The 20,849-nt window shown below is 35.5% G+C and overlaps 1 protein-coding gene across 1 annotated transcript in view; it reads left to right on the plus strand.

Moving 5' to 3' along the window:
* Positions 1–20,849, plus strand: part of LOC117314986 (mothers against decapentaplegic homolog 6-like) — a 48,015-nt gene that overhangs the window by 19,358 nt on the left and 7,808 nt on the right. The gene's annotated exons all lie outside the window — the stretch shown is intronic.

Genomic DNA, 20,849 nt, shown 5'->3' on the forward strand with positions numbered 1-20,849 from the left:
TTATCTGTTTGGAGGGGGGAGAGGAGTGAGGGGATTAATATGTTACATAGAATCATATTCGCATTTATCATGGATACTTGACCTTTTCTTGTATACCACTATCCTCTTTTTCCATGGATAAGAGCCCCATGGGCCTTTTGATTTGATTACCACTGTATAATATAGCTAAGAGATATTGAAACAAGTCTTGATGGCCCTTTTGGCTGTAGCTGTCCCCTGGCCAGATGATAAGCTGCTTGTTTAGTCATAAAATTCCCACTTAACTCGGTCCTCATTGAGACCTGGTACACAAATTTATGATCTGAGAAAACCTCAGGAGCTTTAAAGTAAGGTTCCAAATGACCTTGTCAGGCCATGTATGTAGTTTTGATGAAATTTCAACAGGACATTTTGAAAAACTAATGGCTACTTTTGACAAGTTACTACTTTGAATGTGAGATTTTTCTACCGAACGGGTAGAAAATGTCATTGTAATGGAAGTTCCCGACCCCCGAAGGTAGCTCTAAATTAGGACAAAGTGTTAACTCTTTCATCTAAAGCTGAAGTCTCAAAATGACCTCGGAGATGTTAAGCTAAAAAGAAACGCAGAAAAAAATACAAAAACAATTTGTCCAAGGTATTAAAGAGAGTGGCCAAAGTAATACATAATTGTATTCTCTGTCTCGAATGGCCTTTCAGGGACAGGAAACCTCCATAAAATAAATTCTCCCCTGCACTTTATATCAACACATGCGTGGTAAGTAATGAGAATCACACATTCTCTCTAGAAATGGCCTTCGAGACATGGAAACAAATAAAAAAACAATTCGTCCACTGTATTACATGTTTTATGTCAATGGTCTAATAACACTGCTGGCCCTCGTGAGGCATGTCTTTATGCGCAATGGTCAATTATTAAAACTAAGGACATTTCCGGACCGCTATTTGTAACGAGAAAATGTCATTACTGTTTGGAATAAATACATGTTGTTATCTCAAATATCTATAATGATATTCACAAACTAAAAGGTCAGAGTTCATTCCTATATTACCTGTAAAGGAAGCCACCTTAACTCAGTCAGTTGGGCATTGGACGAACGTAACCTCAAGTGGACGTGTGGTTCGATCTCTTCCAGGGGCAATGTAAATTTCACTCAAGAAGCTGAGATCAATCTCTGACAGCCTTAATGTGCTATCATGGTTGTGTCCATTGGGAAGGCATAATTACTTCAAATCATTCAATGAGGTAGCCACCAGCTACTACAATGATAACAAATAACTCGGGCTGTTGATGGAACAGTCAATCAAGCAAACAAACTAAGCATTTATATTACCTCTAGCATTGAGGGATAAATCTCATTTTCTAATAAACTGGAAACTTTATGAAAGAAATATTTCAGAAATTCTGTTCTAGATTGAATACTTGGAGAGAACTTGATGGTATTTGGAAAAACCAAGAAGTAAATAATTGCTCTTCTTCTTGTGAAGTTTCCATTTGATTCCCCTCAGAGAATTTTGATCACTTCATGTTTCCAAGTTTATTAGCTAATGGCATAAATACATACCAGTTTGGAATGTGTCCAAAGATTTTCATTCATTCGTACATATATTTGTGTAATGTATATATAGTTTTACATCAGTCTTGATTCAAATTCAGCAATGTTCTTTTTTAAAGAGATTTTTGGTTTGTGTAACAGGAACTTTAAAACAGACCTACAGACAAAATCTGTTGTACAGGATATAACATTTTATTGGGGAAGTGGGCATAAGTTCAACTGAAAGTTTATTTTTACTGACGTAAGCTATATGTTGCATGAGAACAAATTATTTCGGTATTTGTGTTTTTTTCAAAATAATTGATAAAGATGACCTAATGTTGGTATTCAGCAGTAGCAAGAGCTTGTGTATATAAAGTAATTTTGGAAATAATTCATTAAGATTTAAGTCTTTAATGATCAATTTTAAAACAACTCATTTGTGTCATATATTCTAGTACTGCTCAAAAGTTCTAGTAAGGAAACCAATTAATTTTAGTTTATGTTGAATTGAGAAAAATTTACAAAAATTTGTCCAGAGCCTTTATGTGCATAAATTGCAACAACAAAAAATCCTTAAGATATTGTATTATTATTAATTATATTTATTTAAAATTTGATTTTTTTTTTTTTCAACTGCATAAGAGCCTGTAAATGTGTTAAGATGTATTAGATAAATAAAAATAATTGCAATATTATTCTATTTATTTTTAAATAATTTTAAATATCTGACCTTAGTTGCTTTGATGTTTGTTTTTAATAGCACAAACAACTTATGTAAAGCTAAGTTAAATAAATAATAAATAAAAATAATCATAATATTATTCACTGTTTTTTTAAAATAATTGATAAAATTTGACCTTTGAAATTTGTTTTCAATGGCATAAGGAGCCTTCGTAAGGCTTACTGAGTCAATACGGGGAGTTAATAATTGTAAACCTAATAGTAAACCTTTAAAGAAATATTGGGTTTGGTGGTTGAGTCAACAATAAGGCTCGCCACTTATAATCGGAGATCAAGTGGAGAATCTTTGTGGGTTAGGCTAACTGCAGGCCGATTTAACATGTACCAGTGTTTAGCATTGTGTACGTCCTCATTGGAATGTCATAGTGTTGTTGGGTTTTGTGGCATTGTGTATATGCTAAACGAATAGGGCCCTCTCTCCTCCTCTCTTCAATCTGTAATTGATTTTAATGTAAAAACTGAGTTTACACATGTATATGTTTACTACAGGTATAAGGAGATGGAATTCTTAATTTTCTTACAGAATTTTTACCTAATGTAGGGAGTACATACATTTCTGAGTAAACACATGACTTCCTAAGGGGGATACCTAATTTTCTAAGGATTTGTGTTTCTGAGGGATCACATGCATGTATCTTCATGAGGGAACACATATCTGTCTTGAGGCAGCATGTACTTTGCCAAGGGAACATTTATACATACATTTCTGAGGGAACATACATTTCTTAGGAAAATCATACCTTTCTGGTAGGACACACATACATTTCTGAGGGAACACATACATTTCTGAGGGAACACATACATTTCTGAGGGAACACATACATCTCTGAGGGAACACATACATTTCTGAGGGAACACAAACATTTCTGAGGGAACACATACATTTCTGAGGGAACACATACATTTCTGAGGGAATATGTACCTTTCTCTAATTATACCTATTTTCTGAGGGCATATCAGCTACATCTCTGATGGAATGTTATGCTCTCCAGTAGAGGACTTTCTTACACCTTTCTATATAGCAGCTTGTGAAATTGTGTCAAGGTTGATTCAGTTGTGTTTTTTATTCGTTGTTCTGAGGAAGTTTTTCTCATTAAGGCTCGTGTACCTGTATCAATATCCTGAATCTCAAGCATGTCAGTGAGGTAGATTTCCCTGACCCTTGACCTTAGCCTACACCCCTCTATGGGTGGTATTTCAATGTTTGTCATGATCAGACTGATAGTCTGTAAGGTGAAGTTCAGCATGAAGTTTTAACTGTGAAAATATGAGATCTTGCACAAGTTTTCTATATAATATGAGATTAATAAATTGTTTCTCCAGTTTTGGAGATTTTAGCTCATCTCCATTCCTTTTGCCCAAAGGGGAAGTCAATGAGCCTTTACTGTGAAGAGGCGTCCATCGTCCCACCATCATCCATCTATCTGGCGTCAATTTGTCCTTGTAAACACTTCTTCTCAATGACCACAACACCTTGAGTCATGACATTGGGTCAGGGGAATGCTGGAATGTGTAGAAAACTTGTCTGATTAAGAGTGTCTTCAATTTGATATAAAATAATTTATCCCAAAATAAGAAACTTATGAAATTGTCTTGACTTTCCGAGGGTGAATCCATTCTGATATATAGGTAATATCTGTACAGCAGAATTTCTCTGAATCTGTTGCCATGTCAACTGCAGCCAAATTATTTTGATTTAGGAAGGTCAAATTATCATTAGCTAGTTTATTATTTAGACTTTCTGTTGAAAATTTGATTGATTGACTATTTAATGTTTATCAGGCAATAAGCCCATGCCTGGTAATAAGCCCACCCAGGTCTCTATAGCCGTTCAGTAGATTTATCAACAAGTGACTGTTGGCATGTGTTTGCTCCTTAGGGTTTATTGTGGACTAAATGCTGCACTTTTTTTTTGAAGGCCACATTCCCCTGACAGGATATTGTACCAAAGTTTTCCACCAATAGTGGAGAATGTTTTGGATTTTAAATTCATTGTACCTTTTTACTGGGTATTGCTGGACATCGATTATAGTTTGTAGAGGTATGGGACTTCTCAATGGGGATCGTTTATGGAAGCACGAAAACGTTTGAACGAGATGGGAATAATTACATGTGTGGTTGCCTTTCAGCTCAATCAGTGCTGCCATCTCATTTCTCCGCCATGAGTCTGTGTCGCTCAAAAGCTTGTTAAGCTTGAACTGAAAAGTTATCGGATGAAAAGTTATTTGAAAAAATAGAATTTTTGTGGAAAAATATTTGGAATAAGTGTTGTTTGATACTAGATATTGACATAAATGGTGAAATTGGTTCTTTGCATACTTGTAGATTTAAATCGAAAGTCGGGAAAGGTATATACCAAGCTGATCGCTGAAAACAGGTTGATCGAGTTCTGATCTTTAACCATGCCCAACCAAAATACCTTCCACACAATACCACTATTTTTCTCTTTGAAACTGAATGCTTTGTTCCGGGGGACAGTCGGTGAAAAGATTTGTCAATTTTAAAGTTGTCGCCTGCATAATGCTTTTGAAGCTTTCTGTGAAGCCTTTCTGTACGACTTTGTCTTCTTGATGTAAAGCCTAGGAGGGTCGGGACACGCGGGCTCTGTTCACCTTGTCAGTAATGGTCGCTGTATGCCAAGTCAACTCAAATATAAGGTTGTGTGGTGCTTCGTGAGGTATGAGTACTGGATCAAGTTCCATTCTGCCAACTCAGATTATTTAAAGTTTCGTTAATTTCATAAGGTGTTCACTCAAAGTTTTAAAAGTGATTATTTTTCAAATTTCACTTAAAATCTAAAGAAGACACTTTTTTGCGACCTTATTAGGGAGTTCGTTTGCCATATATACCATTTTAGCTTTAAGTTTATATATATTTCTTGTGTAAAATGGGAACGATATAAGATCATTAAGTTTGTCATGCTTTGATCAAACATCAACTTGGCCATTATTTACTGTGTTTATTTAGTGTTTATTGTGGAACTTTTTTTTTTTTGAAACTTCAAATGGGTTAAGTCGATGAAATGTTTGAGGACTTGATGTTGAATGTGAATTGTATAGGACATTTTAATGTTAAAACGTTATTTTTAGAGAAGAAATACATTATTCGAAGTCAACTGACATTCTGTTTAGTCTTTACAAACAGGTATTGTAATATATTCAAAAGAATGTTTGTTGTTTTTAAATATTTTTTTTTAACCCACAAAAATTTAAATAGCATGAATTTAAAAAAGGGAGAAAACTCTGTCCCCTTTTGTCCTTAATCGATTACACAATTACATTTAAGTTATTAATGCTGCAGTGTAAGGAGGGGAGATAACTCCATGTATCCATTCCTTTCTAATGTTTATTTCTTAAATGAATTAGTAGATGACTGTTAGCTATTTACAGAGACCCCAGAGGATCTGCGATGAGTGACTGTTTGATCGACATCCCTACGGGATGTGGTGGAGGTATAGAGTCTTGTTGGTGATTACCGCGTGTTAAAAATAAAAAATATGCTGTCCACACCGAGCATTTTACAATAGACGTGATTCTTACTGGTGGCGAACGATCCTAGTTGTTACGTCGGGTTTAAGCATAATAGGCATAAATACTGGAGTTATTCCGTAGACGAAAGTCTTTGTGTCAAAATATAGTCCCTATTATATTTGTCTATTACCAGTGGACCATAGTTCATGTGTTATGCTCTCGACAGTAGGCTTGGTGTCATACTGTGGTCTCTATAGAGTATTTTTAACAAGAGTCAGAAGTCTTAGTGTCGAAAGTCTACTCCCAGTGGTATAGTTTGTCTTCTTCTACTGGTGCTATCATGAATCACTAAAAACTGCATAAAGCGGTTAATTCTAGTTTGAAAAAAAAAAGAATTCAGTTTATTAAGATAGAAAGAGTGCCAGGATGTCGAGGTTTTCACTGAAAATGCTGAAAGTTTGTGATTATAGGTTTACAACATGGAGAAAACAATAATTCTACCAGACTCCACCATCAATCAAATTCCATAAAAAGCTGACTAGAATTTGGTCCACTTTGCTGATGGAAGAGATAGGAATGTAAGTTGTTAAATTATCATGATCAGATTATATAATGTTCCAGACATATTAAATTAAAAAATATCAATATTGCTATTATATAATTAATTTAATTTAACATACAACTTTTGTATAATTATATTATGAATTTTTTGTCAAGATCTGATCCACGGGTATAGTATTAGATTATATATAAATCTGACAAAATCCAGTTTTAAAAATATACGTATGGAGATATGCACGTTGGTGTTCCATCTCGTTTTAATTGCGGTGATTTGATAATTTCCATTTACTGCTAATGCACAGCGAGGGCCGGTGTTGGGTTGGTTTTAACAGTCTGATAATTGTGGAAAATTGTGGTAAGTCTGAGCCCTACTCGACCCTCTGGAGCCTCGAACACATACTGCACCAGTCAGTGATCTGAGAGGCTCCCAGCTCAGTCGATGAGCAATTTTTTTAGACACACAATTGCACTCAGGAATAGGTTTATTTCAAACGCAGTGGGGACTAGCTGTCCTTATCAAGTACGCGTCCGATTCAGAAGTTGTTGCATCTCCCACAACTGACGCAGATCAGTGGCTCCAAACATCTGTGCGATCCAGACAAGCTTCCGTAGGATTTAGACTAGTGCCTCGACACACTGAAGTGATGGAGGCATCGTAGTACGTGATATTGTGATGGTACTCAGCTTGAGAAAGAAACCTGGCCTATCAACTGAACCTCATGTATCGGCTGGTGCCATAGGGTATAATACATTATTGTGTCATATCCTCTAATCACTGGCCATACACCAATAAACACTGAACTCTACAGAGAGAAAGTCGGTCACATGACCTGGCTCCCTTTAATGTGCAGCCCTGCACTGAGTAGTGTCATTGTTTTTGCATTAAAATTACGATGCAAAGTGAATGTCTTATGTTTCATGCTTATACTATAAGATTTTGCTGCAGACTGAGTGTATTCTGAATGAACAAATACCTAGACATAAATTATCATAGTAATTAAGCAATTAATAATGTAAGAGATATAATTACAACCAGTTCATCAAACTACAACACCTGAATCCCAGTAGCCATACTTTTGGTAGTTTTTGTAAGGAGATTTTAAGATCAGCATTTCCAAATTTTTAACAGGTCCCAAAACTGATGAGAGCTATGTTTGGTACTTCAGATTTGATATAGTCCGACAGGAAAAGCTCCATGACTCAAATATCCAAAGTCCCAAAATCAAAAGTATTATCTATTAAAATGTACATACCGTATTTATCCTTCAGTAAATCTGTGTAATACAGTAAACCTGTGTAATACAGTAAACCTGTGTAATACAGTAAGATGTATGTACCATATTTATAATACAGTAAACCTGTGTAATACAGTAAGATGTACATACCATATTTATCCTTCAGTAAACCTGTGTAATACAGTAAGATGTATGTACCGTATTTATCCTTAGTAAACCTGTGTAATACAGTAAGATGTGTAATACAGTAAGATGTGTAATACAGTAAGATGTGTAATACAGTAAGATGTGTGTACCGTATTTATCCTTAGTAAACCTGTGTAATACAGTAAGATGTGTAATACAGTAAGATGTGTGTACCGTATTTATCCTTAGTAAACCTGTGTAATACAGTAAATCTGTGTAATACAGTAAGATGTACATACCGTATTTATCCTTCAGTAAACCTGTGTAATACAGTAAACCTGTGTAATACAGTAACATGTATGTACCGTATTTATCCTTCAGTAAACTTATGTAATACAGTAACATGTACATACCGTATTTATCCTTCAGTAAACCTGTGTAATACAGTAAACCTGTGTAATACAGTAACGTGTGTACCGTATTTATCCTTCAGTAACCCTGTGTAATACAGTGAGATGTACATACCGTATTTATCCTTCAGTAAACCTGTGTAATACAGTAAACCTGTGTAATACAGTAAGAGGTACATACCGTATTTATCCTTCAGTAAACCTGTGTAATACAGTAAACTTGTGTAATACAGTAAGATGTGTGTACCGTATTTATCCTTCAGTAAACCTGTGTAATACAGTAAACCTGTGTAATACAGTAAGATGTATGTACTGTATTTATCCTTCAGTAAACCTGTGTAATACAGTAAATCTGTGTAATACAGTAAGATGTATGTACCGTATTTATCCTTCAGTAAACCTGTGTAATACAGTAAATCTGTGTAATACAGTAAGATGTATGTACCATATTTATCCTTCAGTAAACCTGTGTAATACAGTAAGATGTATGTACCGTATTTATCCTTCAGTAAACCTGTGTAATTAGCCACCTACATCTATTGAACTTCAGTAAAATTACCCCAAAATGCTATATATAGTTATTTATCCTGTATCAACCCCTCCCCTTGATCATGATGGAGTAGGAGGTTTGTTACCACTCCTCGGCTTATTTTAGCGTTTAATTGTGTGCATGCATCTCGCGTGACACAGAGTACATGACAGAGAAGAGATATTTATGTACATCAAACTTTTGTAGTCTGGAATCTTCATATATTGATGTTACGATCATGTTATACAATTATTAACGATAATTCTACATACATATTGTACATCCTGATAATTAGACATTCTTGTCTGTTTTACCAGATTTGCATAAGATATATACATTGTCATTGAGAACTGATATGAATGGTAACGACCTGTATTTGGGGAATAATTTACAGCAAGCCTGCGGTGTAGTTTGTTTATAGAAACAGATATACATTTATGTGGTTGGTGTATAAACATGTATGCTAATTTGAGATAAAATGAACATCTAATTTTCTCAACAGCAAGATAAAAATAACATAAAATGATTTGTTTGTATTGATTCCATATCAATTTCTCAATAAAGATGGTGTAGTTTCCTATTTAAAAGTCATAGACATGTGAATTAGTTAATTAGTAAAATTTTAGAAATGATATGAATTGTAAGTCTATATATATATATATTTAATGTGAATGGGTAAAAATAGAAACTTAAAACATAAAATCAGCTGCAAATTCCTTCTAAAGGCATGAAGACAACACTAAAATCCCCTCCCTATAGAAATAAGTTATATATATAAGAACCACTCCCTAACAAAATAGGTATATACACTGGTAACTGTAAAAGTCTGAATTTTGGCGAAAAATCTGAGTTTTAAAATACATATCTGAATTTCAGCCGAAAAGTCTTAGTTTTTCAGATATACATTTTATATTCAGATAAGTTGGGGGAAACTCAGATAAGTATTATAAAATTCCGATTTGCATGCTGGAATTCAGATATGTTGGGTAAAATTCAGATGTTTTCTTATTTGTGCCCTCGGGCACCCCTTCTTGCCGGCGAGAGCAGCACAGGGTTTCACACCTCCCGCGGAGCCGGGTGTTCATGGTTCACCGGCACCAGCTTACCTTTACCTGTGCTGTATAAATCATCCGCGTGCGACTCGATCGGTCACCAATATAGACTATCCTACATCGGTCGCTGTAAACTTCAACATTACGGCCGGTAAAGTGTTTTAATTTGTGATTATCTTCGTCTGTTTTTAGTGTAATGACCAGTGTCGTTGTTCCGTGTGTTGCGTGTGTTTGATACTTTTCTACCTCCGATAACAAAAGATCTGACTGCAAGGTGCGGTGATGCAATCGGACCGACGACGTTTTGTACAAGGGCATATCACAATCGACAACCAATATCTCTTATTTCCAATTGGTATCTAAGCTTAATTAAAATGATATTCTCAATAAATCTGTTCACGTGTTGTTATCTGTTGAAACAGTCGGTTCGTAACGTAAGTAGCCGCCCATATGTACAGTACTGTGCAGTGCGTAATTAATAAAAATCGTGTGTTGATACCGATATTCACACTGTTATAGACCAAACATTATTTATGTGCACTTGACGAAAAATCAGACCCAAATCAACATTACTAGCCTACTTGTTCGCACACTTTCGATGGCTTGTGGTCGCATGATAGTCATACGTCTGGCCGTACGCAGCGCCAGCAGGCGGTCTATTTTAGGACCGATCAAAAGCCGTACGTCTGTCATGGGCTACTAGCTAGCTACCAGTACAAACAGAATCACCTACCGTAAGTGTCGCTGCTGTCCTTTATATTTCTTACAGAACCATCGTTTTGTTAATGATTATTTGGCGAGATTGGAAAATGTTAGTCTTTGTGAACAACTTAATCGTATATTTGTTTTGACGTATATATAACAGTTACTATATTCTTGTTTCAGGTATCCCATGGCTGTAATACGGTTGCAGAAAAATTAGACCAACTTTCTAACCAGTTGCAGTTTTCTTCTTTGTGCCTGGCCTGAACCATGCTTGCTATTTATTGACTTTGATATATACTGTATACCTATATCCGTTAACATTATTTGACATATTTACCCTGTAGCATTTTAATAATTTCCTAAATACGTAGACGTATATATCGCATACATGTGACCTTTATATACGTCTCTGCTTATAAAATAATGGGGCATATCAGGACTCATTTCACGACATGTATGTCGTACAATATGTTTTATACTTTGCCGAATACAACAGAGATACACATTTAAATATATATTTTAGATCGTGGAAAAATATTTCGATAATTTTCTGAATCGCACTTATATATCGTGTATCATTTTGATGATGTTCTGAATAGAACTCGAGCATCAAAGTTTCTTAATGTATCGGTACGAATATATATCGGCAACATTTTGATAATTCTTCGTGATTTATAGCGGGGCGTTTTGTTTTTGTTTGTTTTGTTTTTGTATTTTTAATATAATCGAGGGTAGAGAGTGGTGAAAATTTGATCATTTTCTTAAGATAATTGGACAGACGTAAATGGTGTGCCATGTAGATTTTGTTCTTGATATATCCTGCAACATTTCGATAATTTTCTGAATAGAATGGGACGTATACATTGTGTAACGTTTTTTTAAAATATAATTTTCTAAATGTATCTGGATTTATAAGCGTCATTTTGCTTTCATTTTACGTGTTTTACTCCCGACCCTCATAAAGTTAAACTCATAAAATCATAGCCGGAATCATTTTACCGATATCAAATCTTCTAATAAAATCCTAAACGTTACGTGTAGATTATCTTTTTATTCATACAATACATGAACGAACATTTCATCTTAACCCTGGGATACTGATTTAGTCGATAAAATATGGGTCTCCATTCCCTACGGGATGTCGCCACAGCAAGTACCCATTTCTCCCCGTAGCTCAACAAGGACTCTTCTGTATTTTACCTTCGAGATAGGATATTACGTAATTCAATTCATTTCCAAAAGCAACACAGTATGAAGGATTCCAGGATACATACAGAATATAGTAGTCTTGTCACAGCTCATGGTCTTGAAATCTGTTCAAATATGCATTCCTATGTCATGGGTATGTAATACAATTGTCCCTATATCTATATTATTGTAGAACTCGACACCGCGACATTGTCGATGGCACGCCGAGTTCTCAACGGTCCAGTGAACAAGATAATTGACCTGTAATCAGTGTCATCTGGACTAGCAGAGGTTGTGTATTGTAACTGACTAGGGAAGTGACCACACCATATTTGAAACAATGATCTAGTACATGAACGTTTTGCTTATGAAAACTCCTCACCTTAACAATAAAGTTCGCAAAATTGGTAAAACGAATTATGGATTGACGACCGATATCTAAACCGGTACAAATTAAGGATGTATCGTGGATTCCCATAGCAAGGACCCATTGTAATACTTTGATCAAACATTCGTTACGATAATCTACAGTAAGTATTTAACCGAGATAAATACTTAAGATAAATGCGAACTGTTAAGTGATTAAACAGTATTTAGTATTATCTTTTATTTTTTTAGGGACAGTAATGGAATAAGAAAGAGTGCGTGTATGAAGACTTGTATTTTGCACGAATTTACCTGGATCCGAGACGTGAATATCAGATAACGCGTCTCTGTCTTGACACAATTAAAATTATAAACGATGACATATAGACATAAAACATGGTCGATTATTAATTCGCCTATTGTAATTTGTAATTAATTAGAAAACATCTTAGGTGGTGTACAAATGATATAACTAAATAGCCAAATAAAAAGTTTGCTATGAAGCAAATGTTTCTGTTTTTCTCCACAGTCCCCCACAAAACTCCGCCAAACCTGAGGCCAGCGGTTAGAAGTGACAATGTCGGGTGGCAAATTCCATACTCCTGACTGAAAATAGTACGTTTTAACGTAAATTGAATCGACTGTTAATTATCGACAAACGAAATCTAGGACCCGGGGAGGGGTCATGTATATGCATGTGTGGATTATATATTTTGATCAATGTTACATAAGAAGAAAACGAGATGCTGATATCGAGCTGCTTAACTTAACAACTGCTGTGTTTAATCAATAAGCATCTTGATTATCTGATTGCTCCAAGCTATGTCCCTTACCTGTACTCGAATCAGATCAAACGGACTGGAGGCGTCCTTTAGAAAGGTACTCTACCTACCTGTCAAAGCGCTATCCACAGGTGGCCACATTAGCCATGTGCAGGTGTCAGGTACATCCAGTTCAAGTTCTTTAGGACTTTGAGCGAATTAGCCCATCAGTTTAGAGTACAGACATATTATTTAACATAATTCACAAAATCATATCTATACAGGTTAAACCGTGGAACGGCTGATAAACAACGATGATTGGAGAGTGTATTTTTAAATTCGTTTCCTCAAAGTTTCATGTATTTATGATTATGTAATTACATGTTAAAAAGTATGTGTACACATGAGCACATGCATTGAAGTAATAATTCTAACCTTTTCTTTTCCATGTGCAGGTGTCAGGTACGTCCGGTAGACATTCTTTTCTGACCTGATGTAAATGTAATTTTTGATAGCGTTGGCGCTTTCGTAACTGCAGCAAGTTATTTATATAACCACGAAAATAACATATTTTTGTTAGGTTTACATCATTTGTGAAACGGGATATTTTCACCTATATCAGACGATTCAATGTTGACGTTTTACAGCCGTTTTACCGCTCCCTGCTATGTACACAAACGGGGTACGGACAAAAGCCCGCTCCTGACATTAGCCCCCGGGACATTAGCCCCTAGGACGAAAGCCCTTCACACTAATAAAAAAGTGGACATTTGCGACATCGATCATATAATACTTGCAAAATGGAACACTATAATAATTCAACAAGTTCGGCAAGTTAATTTGTGTTTCTAATGTTTTATGTTCCATTACGGACACGTATCTAATCAAAACAACTGACGTAACAACCAACGGTGATAAATAAAGGCATTCAAAAACCTATTGTATATTCAAATCCCATACGACTAATTTATCAGACGACACGTACCCATTCCGACTCGTATCCGTAAATCTATACAGATGTGGTTTACTCTACTCACAAAAAAATACCAACATTTAGTTAAGTCGTTCCTTAATTATTTTCGGATTTGGAAGATACATTTATTTCAGCTTTAACGAAGTTGTCAAATAGCTGGTTTAAATGATGCATGTGCAGTCGATATCATACAGTAATGTGGTTGCAAGTTGCCAGAATTTGCATTGACTGCTTCCACTCGTTCTACTTACTTACTTAACAGGTGTTACGTCCGCTGTATTACGACATTACGGTCTTTCAGCTGACGAAATGACGAAGATGCCTTCTTACTGGTCATCAATTGATAAATATTTCCACTTCAAGAATGGTTTTGAGGAAGATGGACATCAGCTTGACCGGCATATTCTGATGGACATCAGCTTGACCGGCATATTCTAAGTCCTGTGCATCGACGAATCATTACATAAAATAATCTTTTGGTTTTCATTCCTTTATATTGTCCTAGAGACCATTTACATTACATCGTTAGCATGTGGAGCTTTATCAAATTGTTGTACATGTATATGAAGAAAATTGTCAAAATGTTATGCAACACATATCCTGTTATATAAATTTATAAGAGAAATAATCTAATAGTCGTACGCTGTGCGCTTCGTCCTGTTCTGCTTAATGAATTATCAAAATGTGACCCAATAGGGTAAAATACGGCCCATTATTAATAGAAAGTTATCCTGATGAACAATACATCCGGTCCTGTTACATTTCACAAAAGTATTAACATTACGATAAACGATACACATGCAAGTACTATTCAGAAAATTAGCATGATACATTATATGTGTCGGTATAATATTTACGTATACCATTTATTTAGAATATACGTCCCAGTATATCAAGAAATTAGTCAAAATTTTACACGATGCACATATCAAATTATTTAAAAATGATCAAATTCTAAGAGTGTGTTTGAACTGAACAAAGATAGTCAGAATCGCCAGGGCTAGATACAGGAAAGGCAACTGGTAAGAAAGTTGGTTTGATGTTTTCAGTTCTCGGACACCTGAAACAAGAAAATGGCAATAGTGTTATATTAACGTAAACACAATTATGATATAACGAACCTGCTCCCTAAGACAATTATGAAAATGTCAAAGAGAACACGACACTTACGGCGACACACTGCGTAAACTATGCCTTTTGATCGGTCTTAAAATAGACCGCCTGCTGGCGCTGTGTTCGGCCAGACGTATAACTAGTCATGCGACAACAAGCTATCGAACGGGTGAAAAATACACACAAAAATAAAGATACAATGTGGGTTTGGGTCCGTTTTTTACGTTAAATGTATGCTGATCAGCGCATATATAGTTAATATTAGGTCTTTAACAGTGCGAATATCGGTATCAACACACGATTTTTATTAATTACGCACTGCACAGTACTGTACATATGGGCGGCTACTTACGTTACGAACCGACTGTTTCAACAGATAACAACACGTGAACAGATTTATTGAGAATATCATTTTAATTAAGCTTAGATACCAATTGGAAATAGATATTGGTTGTCGATTGTGACAAAACGTCGTCGGTCCGATTGCATCACCGCACCGTGCAGTCAGATCTTTTGTTATCGGAGGTAGAAAAGTATCAAACACACGCAACACACGGAACAACGACACTGGTCATTACACTAAAAACAGACGAAGATAATCACAAATTAAAACACTTTACCGGCCGTAATGTTGAAGTTTACAGCGACCGATGTAGGATAGTCTATATTGGTGACCGATCGAGTCGCACGCGGATGATTTATACAGCACAGGTAAAGGTAAGCTGGTGCCGGTGAACCATGAACACCCGGCTCCGCGGGAGGTGTGAAACCCTGTGCTGCTCTCGCCGGCAAGAAGGGGTGCCCGAGGGCACAAATAAGAAAACATCTGAATTTTACCCAACATATCTGAATTCCAGCATGCAAATCGGAATTTTATAATACTTATCTGAGTTTCCCCCAACTTATCTGAATATAAAATGTATATCTGAAAAACTAAGACTTTTCGGCTGAAATTCAGATATGTATTTTAAAACTCAGATTTTTCGCCAAAATTCAGACTTTTACAGTTACCAGTGATAAGAATCCCTCCCTGGGAAAATTAGTTACAATTATGAACCCCTCTTTAATCAACTAAATTACAAATAAACACCCATATGGACCTGAGGAAGTTAGAAACAAATAAAAATCCTTCCATGATGAAGTAAATTACAAATAATAACCTCTCCCTGAGAGAACAAGTGCAAGTTATAGGTAAGGACCCCTCCCTAAGGGAACAAGATACATTCAAAACAAGTGTTGTTCATGTATTTGTAAACAAGGAAAATAAAATTCTATGACGTTGAACATTTAATGATTATCATTACATATGACTGTTTACTTGATATCATTCATGACAAAATGTCATGCCCATGTCCGTCTCTGGCCGGGACATAGACCTTCGACTCCAGAAACTGTGTAACGCCAGAAGATTCCTAATTTCCTACACATTACTGCTACACGGAATGTCCATATTAATTGCAAGAGAAAAATTATCTACATCTCCCTGATGTATAACGCACCTTGCTATGAGCTCCCGCTATCAATGAAAAAAAAGTGACTTTTACTGTGGAGCCAGTCCCATTACCGGCTTGTAGGCAGCCTTGTTTTTATTGTGCCTATTACAAGGATAGTAGTGCTTTCAGCAGTCCTGATCGACTGAATAATGTGTTGGGAACCAGACAGATTGAAGGGCAGACAACTCTCGTGTTATTTTAATTAGTGTGATTGATAGCTACCACTTTGCTATATTGTGTTATGAGAATTTAGAAAAAAATAGCTTGATGTGTTTTCTGTTAGAGAAATAAATACATATGGCTATTATTGTGAGAGGACAAAGCTGTTTTGTAAATGAGTATGTCATTGAAATAAGTGTTTTCCAGTGGAATACGGTTAAATGTATTCTGAAAACATAGATGTGCAGAACCATTTAAAAATCCTCAAATGAAATGTACTTTAGTCAGATGTGAAATGGGTGACTGGGTCTTCTGAAAAATGCATCAATATCATGGTGACGACTTTCAGACGAGCTATTTTGGATACAAGAATATTTGTTTTGACCAACATTCATGCATTTTGGCAGACTCCTGAGAGGAGAAAGAAATTAGTAGCATCATGAATTCAAATCAGAAATTGTCTTCTACTATATACCAAAAGTGCTATCGATTTGTAATGAAATTTCTAACTTTTCATTTAATGGAGTTATCTTCCTTGACAGAAATTTAAAACTCTTCCCATCCAGAGCGCCTTTCCCACATCTTCTTTACCTTCCATGCATGGAAGGAAGGAAAAATAATTAGTGGTGGGCTTATTACCAGGCAGGCAAGGTATATTTTTCACATGAATATTGTAAACCCTATGGCTTCAAGGTTATGACAAAATTATTTTTTTTTAAATATCTTACGAATTACTGGGATTTCTTGAGTAGGTAAGTGGTTCATAAGAAATATAATCCTTTAATAATTCTTATTTCAAAATTGGAATATTACTACAAAAAAAATGTCAAATTATGAAAGCAATCAGGTGACGAGGTAATATGTTGCCGTACATAAATGTTAGATTATGTGTACTGCGGAAAATTGTCTGTATAATTACATGATTATAATGAGCAAGGGCAAAATGTCAATGATACAGCACTTTCATGTTGGCAAGGATTGCTTTTGAAGTAAATTTCAACTCTCCTTAAATATTTTAATAATTTTGAACAAGTTACAGCTAGTTTGTTTGTCATAAAAATGGAATGTTTTTGTCGTACTCTGCTTTTCAATTTGTTTTGGGCCATGACTTACTGAATCTAAATGTATAATCCGTGCATTTTCAGTATAGTACCGTAAATTTCTCATTCAGTTTACACTTCCATGTAACATGCATTGGATGATTTTCGGGAATTAAAATATTTTTATTTAAAAAAAAAAATTGTCATCAATTTCATTATTTTGCACATAGGAAAATTATCAGTCAAAATAATGTCCTCAAGTATTGATAGTATAGACCAGTGTACCTTCAAACTTCGATCAGTTACAATAAGCGACAACCATTAAAATTCCATTTCAGCTGCAATCAATACTACTGTATATCAGTAATAATTACCGACGGCCATTAGAATCCTACCAAGTATTTCAGCCTTAACCAAACCTACATATTTGTAACAATTACTGACGGCCATTAAAATGATAAACGTTGATGATATACGCATGAAGACATGACAACTTGTTATTGCGGCGCCCTTCGCTCACTGATCAGCTAGGATCACGGTGGATCTGATCGGATCGTAGGCGGGGAGAAAAAGACTCGACAAAGAGGATGAAACAAAATATTTTTGATTGCTTTGTTGTTGTTTAACATAGAACTCGGCCATACTGGCAGTTTTTTGTTGGCCGGCTACAAAAACTTGGTGGTGGAGATGAACGGTGTATTAACAAAGAAAAGACTTGTTTCTATATACTAGTGTATGTTATAGTGGTAGAGGGATGGGAGAACTCTGTCGCCTCAGAAAGACTAGATGTCTGGGGCCCCACCAGCTCCACTAGTGTATATATACAGAGCTATGTACGATAGTATACCAGTTACTGCCAGCCAAGCTATTTGCAGTGTATAAGTTCATTTCTTGTGTGTTCTGACCTAAATATCCACAAAATAGATATAAGATTTTAACAAGACTCTGATTTTTTTTCTGACAGGATAATTTTGTTTTGCAACTTTGTCTTGCTTCATTTTCTAATTTCTCTGCACTGGACTGTAGAGTTCAACAAAACAATTCCTTTAAAATTTAAAACTTTAAATAAAATTTAGCTTAACACTAATTTAAATATTGTAATTATTTTACATCATGACCTAAATTCACAAAATAGAAGGAAAAGTTTAACGCATCATGGACTTAGAAAGATGTATGTTAATCTTTAATTGAAAATGAAATGTTTGGTTTAGTATACTATAATATATGCATACCTGAATTGAAATACATTATTGAAATAAGTTGTGATCTAAAATTATCTGGCCCCAGTTTTAATAACCTTTGATATCTAGGAAATCCATATATAGGAAACCATAAAAGAATTCACCCCATATGTATACCTCATATATAATTTGAGAATCAAAGCCTGATGGTTTTTTTAATGAAAATTAAGAAATTGATTATGAAATTGATCACTTGTATTAGCTAGGGAGAACCGTCATTGTATTAAAGATTTTACAGGTTTGATTCTAAAGCTGTTGCAGTTGAAACTATTAAGAAATGTTTGTTTTCCGGTGTTGTCAAACAATTCCTTCAATTGTTAAACAGCATCTGCCACATTTACATGTTTTGGTTATAATAATTTGGTATTACATTTTGTACAGTAATGTTGACAGTTCATCGCTCCATACCCATGGTGGTTTGTTTCTCAGGAGGCTGAGAAATGGGCCGATCTGTGCTGTCAAAGTTATGTCCTTGACCAAGAACTTTACCCTAATTTCTTCTGGATATGATAGGCCCCCTGTGTGTTGTTCAGTGAGGTATCCACCAGCTACTTCAAACAGATCCCTGCCTCACTGCCTCAAAATGACCCTGGATGATAAAAAAAAAAAAAAAACTTTCTAAAATTAAAAGGTGTTATGTACCATTGTTTGTACCTGTAAGACGAGATCTCCTGTTGTCTTCACACAAGTACTGGTACCATGTTTAAGGATAGTTTCCCCTGTGGATAACATCATTATAAATGATAATCCTGTTAGTATTGTAAGTATACCCATGTGTGGTTCACTGTAACAGTATATAATATTCATAGGTTTTTAATCACCCTTCAGAGTAGCTATCTGTACTCTTATCTATTCCACAGAGCCCTTTCCATACGGAATACAATTTATTAATATGCTCTCCTGGCCTCGGTAAGTGATGAATTAATTCCCCTTTAGTGCCCCTTTATTATAGTATATATCATATTTGTAGGGTTAAAATTCCCTCCCTGGGCCCCTTTAGCAGAGATTCTGAATGACAGTTAGGCTCCAGTATTGATTAATAGCACTGTTGATATCAAACCTGCCCACCCCTCGGCTCCTAGGTAGAAATGGACTGGCCCACTGGAGCCAAGAAATGATAGGAGCCGTTGGTGTGTGTATAGAGAGTCTAGGCTTGTTTACCTCATACTGCTGTCTAACTTTTCCTTCAGATATTATGAGTCAGTGGTCCTACAAGGAATGATAGACAAAAACAGGGCTAGACAACAAAACAAATTTATAGAATGTGTAAGATTATTGATACGGGTTGCATTTAGGACATATACAAGGATAGACAGACAAAAACAGGGAAAGTAGGATAAAAAAAAGGCAGGAATTTATAGAATTTATAATGTGTTTATGATATTTGATAGTGTATGTATGTGGTATGTAGGACAAAAAGGAGAGAGAAAAAATCAGTGTCACAAATTTTTTTTTTTTATAGAAATGGTGTAGTATACAAAGTAAAGAGGTTTTACTATACCAATGCAAAATGTCCAGACTAACAAGGTTCTACTGTACACACAAACCAAGTGTCCAGACTAACAAGGTTCTACTGTACACAAACCAAGTGTCCAGACTAACAAGGTTCTACTGTACACAAACCAAAATGTCCAGACTAACAAGGTTCTATTGTACACAAACCAAGGGTCCAGACTAACAAGGTTCTACTGTACACAAACCAAAATGTCCAGACTAACAAGGTTCTATTGTACACAAACCAAAGTATCCTGACTATCAAGGTTCTACTATCAAGGTTCTACTGTACACAAACCAAAATGTCCAGACAAACAAGGTTCTATTGTACACAAACCAAAATGTCTAGACTAACGAGGTTCTACTGTACACAAACCAAAGTATCCAGACTAACAAGGTTCTACTGTACACAAACCAAAATGTCTAGACTAACTAGGTTCTACTGTAAACAAACCAAAGTGTCCAGACTAACCAGGTTCTACTGTATACAAACTTAAGTGTCCAGACTAACAAGGTTCTACTTTACACAAACCAAAGTGTCCAGACTGACAAGGTTCTACTGTACACAAACCAAACTGTCCGTCCAGACAAACAAGGTTCTACTATACACAAACCAAAGTGTCCAGACTAACAAGGTTCTACTATACACAAACCAAGGGTCCAGACTAACAAGGT

Source organism: Pecten maximus, chromosome 17 (assembly GCF_902652985.1).
Source record: "Pecten maximus chromosome 17, xPecMax1.1, whole genome shotgun sequence".
In the NCBI taxonomy this organism is placed as follows: Eukaryota; Metazoa; Mollusca; class Bivalvia; order Pectinida; family Pectinidae; genus Pecten; species Pecten maximus.